This window comes from Ambystoma mexicanum, chromosome 3p (genome assembly GCF_040938575.1).
Source record: "Ambystoma mexicanum isolate Mex_15411 chromosome 3p, UKY_AmexF1_1, whole genome shotgun sequence".
Classification (NCBI taxonomy): domain Eukaryota; kingdom Metazoa; phylum Chordata; class Amphibia; order Caudata; family Ambystomatidae; genus Ambystoma; species Ambystoma mexicanum.
The window spans coordinates 347,975,079-347,987,226 of NC_090925.1; the positions used below are offsets into that span (position 1 = coordinate 347,975,079).

At 46.8% G+C, this 12,148-nt stretch overlaps 1 protein-coding gene and 1 long non-coding RNA gene across 6 annotated transcripts in view; one reads left to right on the forward strand and one right to left on the reverse strand.

The window, feature by feature from the left end:
• LOC138580431 (uncharacterized) overlaps positions 1 to 12,148 on the forward strand; it is a 624,618-nt gene that overhangs the window by 194,877 nt on the left and 417,593 nt on the right. The window lies entirely within an intron of this gene.
• LOC138580430 (filamin-A-like) overlaps positions 1 to 12,148 on the reverse strand; it is a 456,077-nt gene that overhangs the window by 56,431 nt on the left and 387,498 nt on the right. The window lies entirely within an intron of this gene.

Consider the following 12,148-nt stretch of genomic DNA (forward strand, 5'->3'; position numbering starts at 1 on the left):
AGCCGGTTCAGGCTTGCTTGGGGGTAGGTGTCCTGCCCTGTGGGCAGTGCCAGCGTGGTTCTACGCTGCCTTGAGAGCAACCCCTGTACACTTCGGGTGGCAGAGCGTGAAGGCCGTTGGTACGGAGTAATATAACCCTTGGAATATCTGCTGGGTATTCCCATGGACCAACAAATGTATGACAGTCTACGTTGCTGTAGGTTTTTCAGGGAGCGTGCAGTGTCCATCTTTATGGCTTGTAAAGACTTGTCGACTGCCTTGCCGAAGAGGTTTTCACCATTTAACAGCATATCCAGTACCTTAGCCTGAAAGTCCTTGAGGAAGTTTGCCTTCAACCAGCCTTGACGCAAGGCCACTCTGTTCCCCATGTGGCAGAAACCCTTCTGGAGGCCACTTCTTTAAAAATAGTTCTAGCGCCTCAACCTTGTCATCCTCTGGCAGGAAGTCTAGAATAGGTTCCAGCTTGTGCAGTAGTTCCCGGTCCTATCGGGACAACATGGCCAGGGCGTTAGCTGCCTTGATGGTAGAGGCTGCTGTGTAGATTATCCTCTTGCCCATTGCATCAGCATCTTCACCTCCTGGTCCAGAGGTACCATGGCTGCAGACGATTGGTTCGCTAGGCGCTTCCTGGCTGCAGCCGAGACCAGAGTTGGGCGTTGGCTGAGATCTTAGGCCCCTGGGAGCTGAATCTGGTACTGTGTACTTTTTCTCCAATCTGTCATACTTGGGCGGGGACATACTCTGGTTCATTAGCGCCAGGCCTTCCTCCCAGATGTCATCCAGTAAAGGAACTGTCAGGTCTTTCTCCTTGACTCACACTGCTGGTATAGGAATCCCTCAGGCTCCACAGGTAATACCTGAAACAGCTCAGAGGCTCTGGACATCATGGAATGAAAGGATCCAACTTCATCTGGTGGGGAGGCCCCATGGGGCTCATCCACGTGTGGTATTTCCCTGTCAGCTGGCACAAAATAGTCGTCCTCTAAGCCTGTAGCCATGGTTGCCGTGTCCGTGCCTGTGTGCAGGGCCGGGGCTCCAGTTGGAGCCTGGTCGCGATGCAGGGGTGGAGGAGTCGGATGACGTCAAGGGTCTGCACCCCCACCCTCCCTTAGACTCTTCAGAGGCCTCCAAGGTTGAGCCCTGTGGTGGCATCGGCGAGCATCCTTTGCTGAATCTCCATAACCAGTGTGTGCAGTCGTTAGAATATCCAGCAACACATCCCTCGGCTGAGGGACGCAAGGAGCCAGTGGCATGGGGTCTGGACTGACGTGCCTCCTTGTGTTCAGGGGATGTAGTCCCACTGCTTTCAGATTCACCTCCTTCATGGTCCATGTAGTCAGACAAATCATTGTTACTGTCGTCAGAGCTCAAATAGATCTGCTCCGATTTTCCCCAAAGCAGGAACTGGGTCCACATTTCGTGGAGTTTCCACCGGAGGTGCTTACCACCCCCCACCCCCTATTCCTGGGTCGATGCAGTTGCAGGGCCGATCCCTGCAGTGCCTACTGCCTTTGTTGCAGCCTCCGCAGCAGCGGATTTGAATGTCTTGCAGGGCCTACTTTGGAAAAAGGTTTAGGGCCTGGCCCCTTCAATACCCAATTCCATTATCTGCTATAAACTGGTTCGGGTTTGCAGCCACTAACTCCTTATAAACTGACCTGCATAAAATGATTAATGATTGGTCTGTATGAGATGGCATTTATAATGCACCTATAAAACAAGTGCTTCAAGGCATGACAAGGTAGGGGAAACGGAGGGAGGACAAGAACAACGATCCTACTAGGCCTAGTGACATGGAGAATGTGCAAATGGAAGGGAGCGTGGAGGGGAGAAGTGCCAGGGGAGGGTGGACCAGTGCAGGACAAGGAATCAGAACACAGTAGTACAGCCAAGAGGTGGCAAGTGCGAGTGTAAGAGGTGCAGACAGCAAGTGCAGGGAACAGCACTGTAGGGTTACATATACAGACCATAAGTGCAGGGGGTGGCAGTGCGGGTAAGCAGCTGGACAGGCAGCGTCCTGGCCCCAAGTTCAGAGGGTTGCCAGGTGACCAGTACATGTATCATACATGAGGTCAGCAGGGGTGAGGAAGAGAGAAGTCAGACACAAAGGAAGTTTGAGGTGCTTCCTGAATAAGAGATGTTCTGCTAAATTTCAGAGAAGCAGGCATGCAGTTTCAGAGGGAGGCACCAGCCGAAGAAAGATCTGCCCCAAACTCATTGCTGGGAGAAGCAACTGACCCTCAAGGAGTTGGAGCGAAGATTTGGAGTAGGAAGATATTTCAACAGAGTTGGGGGTATTGCAGTCCAAGGCCCCAGAAAGCCTTGTGGGCAATGCAGAGGGTCATGAACTTGATCCTTGCTGCCAATGGAGAGTTTCAAAGCTGGAGAAATATGATCCCTGGGCTTGAGGTCAAGGACAAGTCTTGCAGTCCTAGTCTTAATGAGTTGTAGAGGACGGAGAGTAGAGGCAGGTAGATTAAGAAAGGGGCTGTTGCAGTAGTCCAGCCTAGAGAGAATCAGAGCTCTGGAAATCGTGAGCTTCTGAGGAAAAGACGAATACCTGAGGCGGTGCAGCTGGTAGTTAGAGTTCGAGACATCAGGAGAGGAGTGGAGGAGTGTGGAGTTGAAGATGACCCAGATGTTCTTAGCCTCACAGGTGGGAGCAGGGTGGGCAGCCAGAGAGTGATGGGAATGGTCAGTCGATTAGGCGGATCTCTGTCTTAATGGCATCAAGGCAGAGATAGTTGGCGGAGCACCTCTCCTGGATTGCGAACAGAATCTGGTATGAGAGGGAGAAGAGGCAGCTGAGTGGAGTCTGAAAGTGAGCAGAGTCATCGCATAGCTTCTCTCTGCTCTAACGTTCAGTGCTATGTGGTGGGCAAGAGGTGCCAGCTATTGGTTGAACAGCCAGGGAGAAATTTTAGACCCCATGGGAACACCACAGCTAGAGACCTGGGAGGGTCACAGTCAGAAAGGAGGTCAGCTGTGCCAGGCACTGATCAGTGATACCCAGGTTATCACGGAACCGGTCGAGCAGGATGGCATGGTTGACAGTATCAAAAGCAGAAGATTGAGTAGGACGAGTACAGAAGGGTGGTTAGTATCAAGGTTGGAGAGCAGATCTTCACGGATGTTCAGGAGAGCAGTTTCCATGCTTCTGGCCACTCTGAAGCCAGACTGATGGTCATGGAGACAGCCAACAGATTCGGTGTGAAGGTTTAGCTGGGAGATGGGCAGCTTTTCCAAGAGTTTGCCCAGAAAAGGAGTAATGGAGATCAGGCAATAGTTAGCTGGGCAGGAGGGGATGGCTGAGGGTTTAAAAGGGTGCACAAGGGTGAGGGAAAGGCTCCAGAGGAAAAGGAGAGGTTGCAGAAGTCGGTCAAGGCTGGAGCGAGGATGTCAATGTGGTCTTTGATGGTTTTGGATGAAAAGGGAAGAACCCATTTTGACGAGACTTTCATAGATCGGACTAGTCTAGAAACCTCATCAGGGGTGAACAAAGGAAAGGAAGAGGACAGGATGTCCTGCGTTTTAGCGTTTTAGAGATAAAATGTGAAGCAAAGGAAGTGTAGAGGGCCTGAGGGGACAGGAGAGGTAAAGACTGCAGCAGGATTGGCCAGCTCCTTGCAGAGTTGTTCGATGCAGCAGAGACAGGCTTGGATGTGAGCGCTCTTCTTAATGTGGACAGTCAGTACTGCCTTTGGAGCAGGTGGCTGGCCAGTTTGTCTGCACAAAATTTCAGCAATTTCCTCTCAGCCACCCTACACTTGCATGTAAGAGTAAAGAGGTCTAAGTTTTACCAAGAGTTGCACTTGGCTTTGGGCTTCAAGCAGATCCTCATGACAGGGGCAAGTACATCGAGAGTATCAGAAAAATGGAGGTTGGCAAGGGCTGTGTCAGGATGAGAGTCAGCCAGAGGTGCATGAGGGGGAGAGAAAGTGGCGGCGAAAGCCGCACACGCTTCGTGGTCGGATGACCGAGAAGGTGGGTGGCAGTGCAGGGGTTGGTTCGGCCTAAAGGGGTGTAGGAGGAGAGGAGAAAGTGGTCACTCCAGGAGAGAGGAGTGGTGAGAGGGTTAGAGGGAGAGGTCTGAGGAGATGAACATTCAGGTTGTGCCCTGCAGAGCGAGTCGGGCCAGAGAAGAATAGCGAGAGAAAGAATTGCAGAGGTTGCCAAAGTCCAGAGGGACAGGACGCATCCAGGTGGATGTTGATGTCTCCAAGCAGGAGTTGAGAAGTCAAGGCCAGGAGGGAGGAGGTGAGGTCCACCCACTCCGACAGGAAGGAGGTTATCTGACCAGTTGGCTGGTAGAGAGTAGCGACAGTGAGCGGCCAGCAGAGATAGAGCCTGCAGACCAGTCATTCAAAGGAGCACTAGACCTGTATAGGAATGATCGAAGCAGGGATCCATTTTGGGAAGAACAAGGGTACACCCCCCTCAAGACTGTTCTCTCTGATGGCTACAAGATACTCTCTGCACCCAGATCCAAGTGTCAAATATGGCTGTGAGCCATGTTTCGGTAATAACGATAACGTCAAGGTAGAGTTCCTCCCAGAGATTGCAGATGTTGGAATGTGGCAGCTGAGCTTAAGTTGAGTGGTAATGTGGAGAAGGTTGCCAACCTTGAAAGACTTCTATGGAGGGGTACAGGTTAGAGGTATGCCCAGTGGAAGTGTAGAAGGAGCCAGAGGGAGGGCAGAAGAGGAAGGAGGAGAGGGCAAGGTAGCCAAGGAGGATGAAGGTGCCAGAGGCTGGAGGCAACAGGGCAGCCGGAGAAGTAGGGGAAGCAAGAGAGGTGGCAGAGGGCAGAGGCAAGGGATCCAGAGAAGGGAAAGAAGGGACAGCAGGAGAAGAAAGGAAGCTTTATATTCTGACAGGCACACACCACTGTATTTGGAGTGCCAAGAGTATACTTTGCATCTTCTTTATCTCTGCTCCTGGTACTTTTTAGTCAAAGACAACCCTCTAGTTATGGCTGGTGGCAGTGGATGTGTTCTACCATCTATCAAGTTATTTTTTTACTGCAGAACTGTGTTCACAGTCTTGGTTGTGCACAATGGGGCTACCCAAGTTCTAACTTGGTGGCTCCTTACTCACTCCACCCCCCCCCCATCCCTAGCGTGGTTGTTCTGGTTAGCCCTTCTACCATTCTGGGAGAGGGAGGTCTCTGTGCGTTTTGTCTTTGGCAGGAACCCTTGAGTGTCCCCAGCCTAGGCTCCAGTTTGTCTGGGCAGGCAGGAAGGGGGTGGGGGGAGGAGTTCTTCACTCCCTTGCCCTTTGTCGGCCTGAGATTGCAGTGGAGTGAGAGCTAAACTGAATAAAAGGTGAGGTTCGAGGTGAAAGTCGAGTCAACCGCTGGAAACTGAAGACGACCAGAGACGCCTGCAGACCCTTTGCAACAATGAAGCAACCGCTGCTGTCCGGACCATGTTTTGTGTGCGACAGAGGAACTCAAGGACTCCTTCCCTTTGGAGGATGGGAACAACCTGTACCGAGACTAACTCCAATCTGAGCCATCTCCCGAGGTACTGTGCCTCTCCATAGCTGCAGAACCCCAATACCAGGAGACCTCTGACCCAATTGAAGTGCAACATCTTTGAAATGCCGAATCCATCCAAGTCTTTGTTGAGCACCAGGTGAAACTCCAGAGACACAATCGGATTTATCCAAGTACTGAGCAGAGTGCTGGATTCCAGGAATCGAAAGAAGACTGACTGTGCGAATCATGTCCTTTGTTGGTGCTGAAGAAAAGGTGCCAAAACTGCAGATTGACAAGAGCTGAAGAAATATGTGCCAGAGGTCCATCCTCGAGACTGCTGCTGTGAGATCGTCCATTGTCCTGCTTTTTGTAATCAGACAAAGGAATCCATAGGTCAGGTCCAGTGCTCCCACATCAAGGAGAATCCAGCCACAAATATTTCTTCAAACCTATTAATGCAAACCGTCGTGCCAGAGCGTTAGAGCACGTAGGTGTCCACCTCTTACCTCAGACCTAAGCTGCGGCTTGTGTCCCTTTAGACAGTCTTTAACCAGGTCTCCAACATTGGTTTGATCTTCTTGCATCTTTAGTACTAGACACTAGAAAATATCCACAGGTGCTTTCGTTCTGCTGCTTTACAAGACTTTGAGCCTCTCCAAACTGCCTTTTAGCTAGGGTTGTGTTGAAGACTTTAAAAGCCTTGCTGTGCAAAAAACTACCTCTAGAATCTTAAGCTCGGCTAGTATTTACCTAACAAACTGTTTTCCTTCCAAAAAGACTATCGTATGTGGTTTTGCTAACTAAATGTGATTACTGTTTCTTCCGTCTTATGCAAGTGCGCGGTAGTACAGTTAAGGTAGAACGGTCATTCGTGCAAACGCTGCAACAATTGTAATCGCAAGCAACTACAAACTAAGCAGTGGCCTTTCAAAAATATCTACAAGTATTTGTGTGTTTTGGTTAAATGTACTAAGTATTTAAAGGCATCTTTTTTTATTATGAATTTAGTTTAAACTTTTTTTTCATTTAGTCATTTACATAAAAGAAAAGGTAGGAAAAGGGGCCAAAGCAAAAAGTCCCAAAAAGTCTTCCTCCAGTTGATATCCATAGCACCCAAGTTTTCGAAATTTCAATCCAGAACTGCAGTACTGCAAAGATCAGTTTTTTCATTGCCCCAACAGTACAGAGTTCCATCGCTCCTCAGGAGCGAGCGCGGTGTTGTTTCGTGATAGATGTTAGGCAAAGTTTGTATGCAGTACCCTTTGGGACCACTACACACACAACTAGAACTACAGGTGTAAGCAAAACCAACCTTTGGTATAAGTCTGTTCTGCACAGTTGTGGTAGCGCTGCTGAGCAGCCAGGCTTATCTCAAGAGGGAATGTGAGATGTAAGGGTGTTATAGGTCTAGAATTGCAAGTATTCAAATATAATCTTCTACTCAAGGTTTCTTAGTAAAACTCATTTATAAAACATTAACTAGGAGACAATCTAGATCACACACACACACACACACACACACACACACACACACACACACACTTTAGTACTCCACAAGATCAGGTTGTGAGGCATTTAAACTACTTTGAAGGAGGCGAAAAATGGCAGAGCATTTGAAGTAGGAGCAAAAAGGCATAAGTTAATAAAACAAATATTACAGTTACTCTAAAACAGTGCAAATAGTTTGAGTTCAGAGAATGCAATAGGTTAGGCCAAAGAGAAGTGGCTAAAGTCTTGTATAGGATAAAGCAGTTGTGGAAGTTAAATGGAAAAGTCTTTGCCAAAGATCTCAGAAGTAGTTTGTAAAAGACAGATTCATATGTTGGGTCACAAGCTGACTAGGCTTGCAAGTTGCCAAAGTTTCATGCACTTTCGCAGTGAGGCAAGTTTTCCCCGTCAGGTTTTCACAGTACCTTATAATGAAGAAAAAGATGCAGCTGAAGACATCTGTTCCTGGCAGTTCCTGCAGATCTCCCTGTTCCTGAGCCTCAGTCGTAGGGACAAGAGGGAGGATGTCAGGGGACCTCTGCACTGCACAGGGACTGGTCAAAAAAGCTGGCAAAGGCAAACCTTCAATTCCGGTAGCTGTAGTCCAGCACACACACTGGTGGCCTTCTGCCTTGATATTCGGTTTCCTGCAGCACTCTGAGGAAAATGCAACCAGCTCCGAAAATGGTATCCAGGTGGCTTACGAATGGATTGGTCCCACAAGTGAGAAGTCGTCATTGAAGGGCTTCTCTGTCGAGATGAACTTGCCGATTCAGACCTGCAGCAGGGCTTCACCGGGCAAACCAACGGTCCAGTATTGCAGCCGCTGTCCTGTTCCAGCTCTTTATTCGATTCTTTCAGTCGTCGACTGCCTTCCAAACCAAGAAACGCGCCTTTTAAACAGTTTTCGCCCATTCATTCCAGCCTAGCTGCCACTCACCCAGCAGGGTGGCTGTCCTTGCCGGACAGTGAGCCAGCCAATCACACCAAAGTGCATTTGGGTCTCCTAGGAGACTAAGCATAGGGGGTTTCGGGCACTTCCCTCACTTTCTGCCTGCCCCAGAGACTGTCTTCAGACTGAAACCCACCAAAGGCTTAAGAACAAAGGGACCAAACCTGGTTTGGCATGCAGAGAAACTCTAAAAGGACCTTTCCAAAAAGAAAATGGCGAAAAAAAAGACGACCGGGACCAGTTTAAACAAAGGAGGTTCAAACGCCATCTTGAAAAACATGGCTCCCGCGATTTAATGCTACCGGTTTTCACGGTCTGGAAAAATCATGGTAGTTCGTTGTAAAACCAATGCCACCAGCCATTTTGAGAGGAAAGGCTAGCATTTGACTGCTACATGAGTTTCTAGACATAGGGGATACTAGGTAACCCTCCAGCACTCTATTGTAAAATAGTGTGTGCTGGGTCTAGGAACTTGAAGACTAGTAAAGTCAATTTCACTTTACTTTCTCTGGGAAACAGTTTATCCCACAGAAGGTATACAAAACCTTGGGACAGCCTAAAAGGCTTCCCTGCGTCACTGCACTGAGGATGCTGTGTGACGCAAATGAAAAGATGATGCCTATGAAGTTGTTCAAAACTCCATAATGAAAGAACACAAGAGTAAAACACATCAAAATACAAGAGTGGGGAAAAAGGTTAACACTCTCTCCAAGTAAATAAAATCAAGTCCTCAATATCCAGCAAAGTTGCTGGGGGTCTCCAAGGTGAAGGGAATCGGCACATGATAATTCTCCCTAACAATAGAGGCTGCGTGTATCCGTCATCTCAGTTAAGGCCTCACATTTCATCACCATATGGTGTAGTGTTTCAACCTGAGTGTTATGGCAAAAACAGCAGGTGTTAGGTGAGCCTCCCAATTGTTTCATTTAACCAAGAACTTCATGTGCTGGCAGAAGGTTGAGCCTCAGGGCGTAGGGAGAGATCACATTGTTTTGGAGACGGGAAATGCTGAAGGTATGGAGGCAGTTGGTTCAGCTTTTGGGCTTCAACCAGACAATTAATGGATAGTTGAGTGCCTTCAGATTCTGCGCCTGTAACTAATCTTCATTTTTGTCTTTTTTTCTTTACTGCTAGCGGATTGCATTTTAATGTTTCTAATGAGGTTTCCAGTTCATGAATTCATCCTATACAGATGGTCTATTTATTCAGTAGAAAATTGTTTGAGGTGGGTAGATGTGTCTTCTCGATTTTGAAAGCAGGGAGATATTTCGAAAAATAGTGGATGACTAAGTCAAGAGATTTCCATAGAAATCGTGACTGTATGGATTGAAGACCCATTTCAAATCGTATTCTGGCGATAAGGAATGAAGTTGTTAGTGCCAGCACTTTCCGGCAGAATAAGCCTTCCAGTCTATCCCATGTATGGCAGGAGAGGTTCAAGATGGTTTCTGCACCATAACAGAGTGGGAATCACTTTTTGCCTATAAAAAGGTATGTAATGGCCGCATAGAGAAATACCTGTTTTTTGGGCAGCATTACTCCTTGACAGGCTAACAATAGTGTTTTAGCTCAGAGGATGTTCTCCCAATCACTTTCACAAATGCTTGTGTTGAGGTGAATGCCTAAGTACTTGTATGTCTGAACTTGGGTTAGTCGTGTTGATTGTAGGTACACTGCTAACTTTCTATTTGCATCCTTGGATGGTAAAGGTCATGACCTGTGATTTAGCGATGTTGATCATTAGGTTATTGGATTTAACATATGCCGTGAAACCATCTAATAGTCTCTGAAGACCTATCTGGGTTTTGTCCAGCAGACCAAATAGTCAGCGTAGATCAGCCATGGGACGGGGGTGCCATTCAGGATGGGCGTAAAGGCATGAATCTCTTGTGATATTGCAATACGAGATATGTCAAGAGTGTTGCTGCAAGGGCACAGCCTTGTTTCAGGCCTTTTGCTGTTACTATTTTCCTTGTTACTAGCCCTTTCGCCGATAGGCACACTCTCACTGATGTGTAGGAGTAAAGTGTTTTGATGGCTGCCAATGTATCTGCGGACAGTCCCATTGTTGTAATTTGTCCCATAAAATACCTGAATCCACGGAGTCAAAGGCCTGCTTTAGATCTATAAAGATTGCATGCAAGTTAGTCTTTGTTTTAATTGCCTCAAGGTTCAGAATGAGTCGATTGACATTTGTGCTCATCCCCTTGACAAATTCAGTTTGTGTGGGGTCTCCTCGTTGGGAGGCTTTCATCCAGTTGGTTAGATTTTTAAGGAGCATTCCTGCAAAGAGTATCCCCTGCAGATCAAGTAAAGCTATGGGACTGTAGTTAGAAGGCACTGATCTGTTCCCTTGTTTATATATGGGGATTAAGGTTGCTGTTTTCCATGTCTCAGGCACTTATTTTTGGACACAGATCACTTTAAAGATGGTATGACATAACTCAACCCATGCTTCTGGGTTTGTTTTGAGATGGTGATTGGATAAGCCATCAGGGCCAAGGGCACGTGAGGAGTTCAACTTATTAATTTGCATGACTTAAAGAATATTTTATGTAAATATAAAAACTATTTTAATATACATTGATGTGTGTTTCTTTAAATTGCATTACTAACTAGGTTCAGTGTACTCAATTACAGCTAAAAATCTTCCTCTTACGAATCTTCCACTTATAAGCCTGACTGCTCTGCCACTGTACCAAGGTTCCATGATTAGTAGAGACTGATTGCAAGAGTTGGGGGGTCCACAAACTATTGTGATCGTTTTATGAAGTCTTACTTCACAGTGGATTTTAGGAAAACTCCAACAGTGGGGTGGGAGCAAATTGCCCCGGTTTCTTGGAATGCTTGCTTCTTTGACTGCACCTAGGTGAGGTGGACCCGTTGCATGTAGCTTGTGCATAACTGCAGCTTGCCCATGGAATTTGTCCCATTTTCTGCAGGCAAAGCATACATACTTTTGAACCCTTACAAACTGAAAACTTTTAATTTTGGTATTCAACCCCCCCGACCCCACCTCCTTTAGGCCCTGGAGGTTGCAGCAAAGAATTAATTTGAGCAGGTACCAGTGATGTATTAGGGCACTGAATATAAATCACTGCAATTCACTTTTCACATAGGAGAAGCTTGACATTGGACACTTGCAATGTGCTACTGTGTTTCAGTGGGGAATGGTGTGACCTGCTAGGCTTGGCACATAACTATTGTATTTTTGGGTGGCATGTGGACCCATTTAATTCTGATTGGTACTGCATGTGTGTCGTAACACACAAAACTCAAACCCATGTACTGGCAGGGTGATCTTGGATGAGAATGTATTTACCAGTTTTGCAGTAATCCCTTTTCTCCCCACTCTTAGTATTACAATATAAAGGGTTGGCCACCTGGCATAGGCTTTACAATTAGCTTTAATAGTGGGCTCGGTCTATACACCAAGGTACTTTCACTTCTTTTGTCCAGCAATCTTCTGCCTTCACCCAAGTGAAGCAAAGACTCCTTTGTTACATCTGCCAAGCAAGGGTAAAGATACTTGTGGTTACACTTGTGTGAGCCTTATGACAGTTTCAGAACCCGCAGAGGGCTGTGGAAAATCTCCAGCACCAGAATATTGTATTCACTTTTCCCACAGGACCCAAATATTCCAATGGTTAAAAACATGCTGCCCGTCATTCAGAATAGTGGACCAGTAAGGGTTTAAACACTGCTCTGTGAAATATAACGTTCCATCATAGTGGCTAATTTTTTTTAAGTGGCAAATGTCCAAAATATAATCTCAGTCTACAGAAGCCATGAAACTATAAAGTAACACGGACTAAGATGTCTAAAGCAAACAGATGCACTACTTAATATTTTCACAGATCCTAGAAGTTTTAAGTAGGATCTGGGTTGTCTGCCGGCAAAATTTTGTTTGCAGTTGGACTGCCCTCAGTGTAAATGCCAAAAAAACAAACTAATGGTAGTGAACAAATTCAGTCAAATCTACCATTCGTTCACATTATTTCGATCAATTGGGTAATACCGTTAAGTAGACCTGCATTCACAAAGCATCCAAGTTAATTTTTTTATCGACACGTGCAACGACTAAAGCGATTTATGGCCAATTTGCATCACCACAAACACAAAGTAGGTGAACCTAGGTTGGGTTAAATTGCAATACATCTTAGGCCATCCCAATCTGAGGCAAGGTTTAAGGCATTGCCCCAAATACCTCTCCAGAACGGTACACTGGT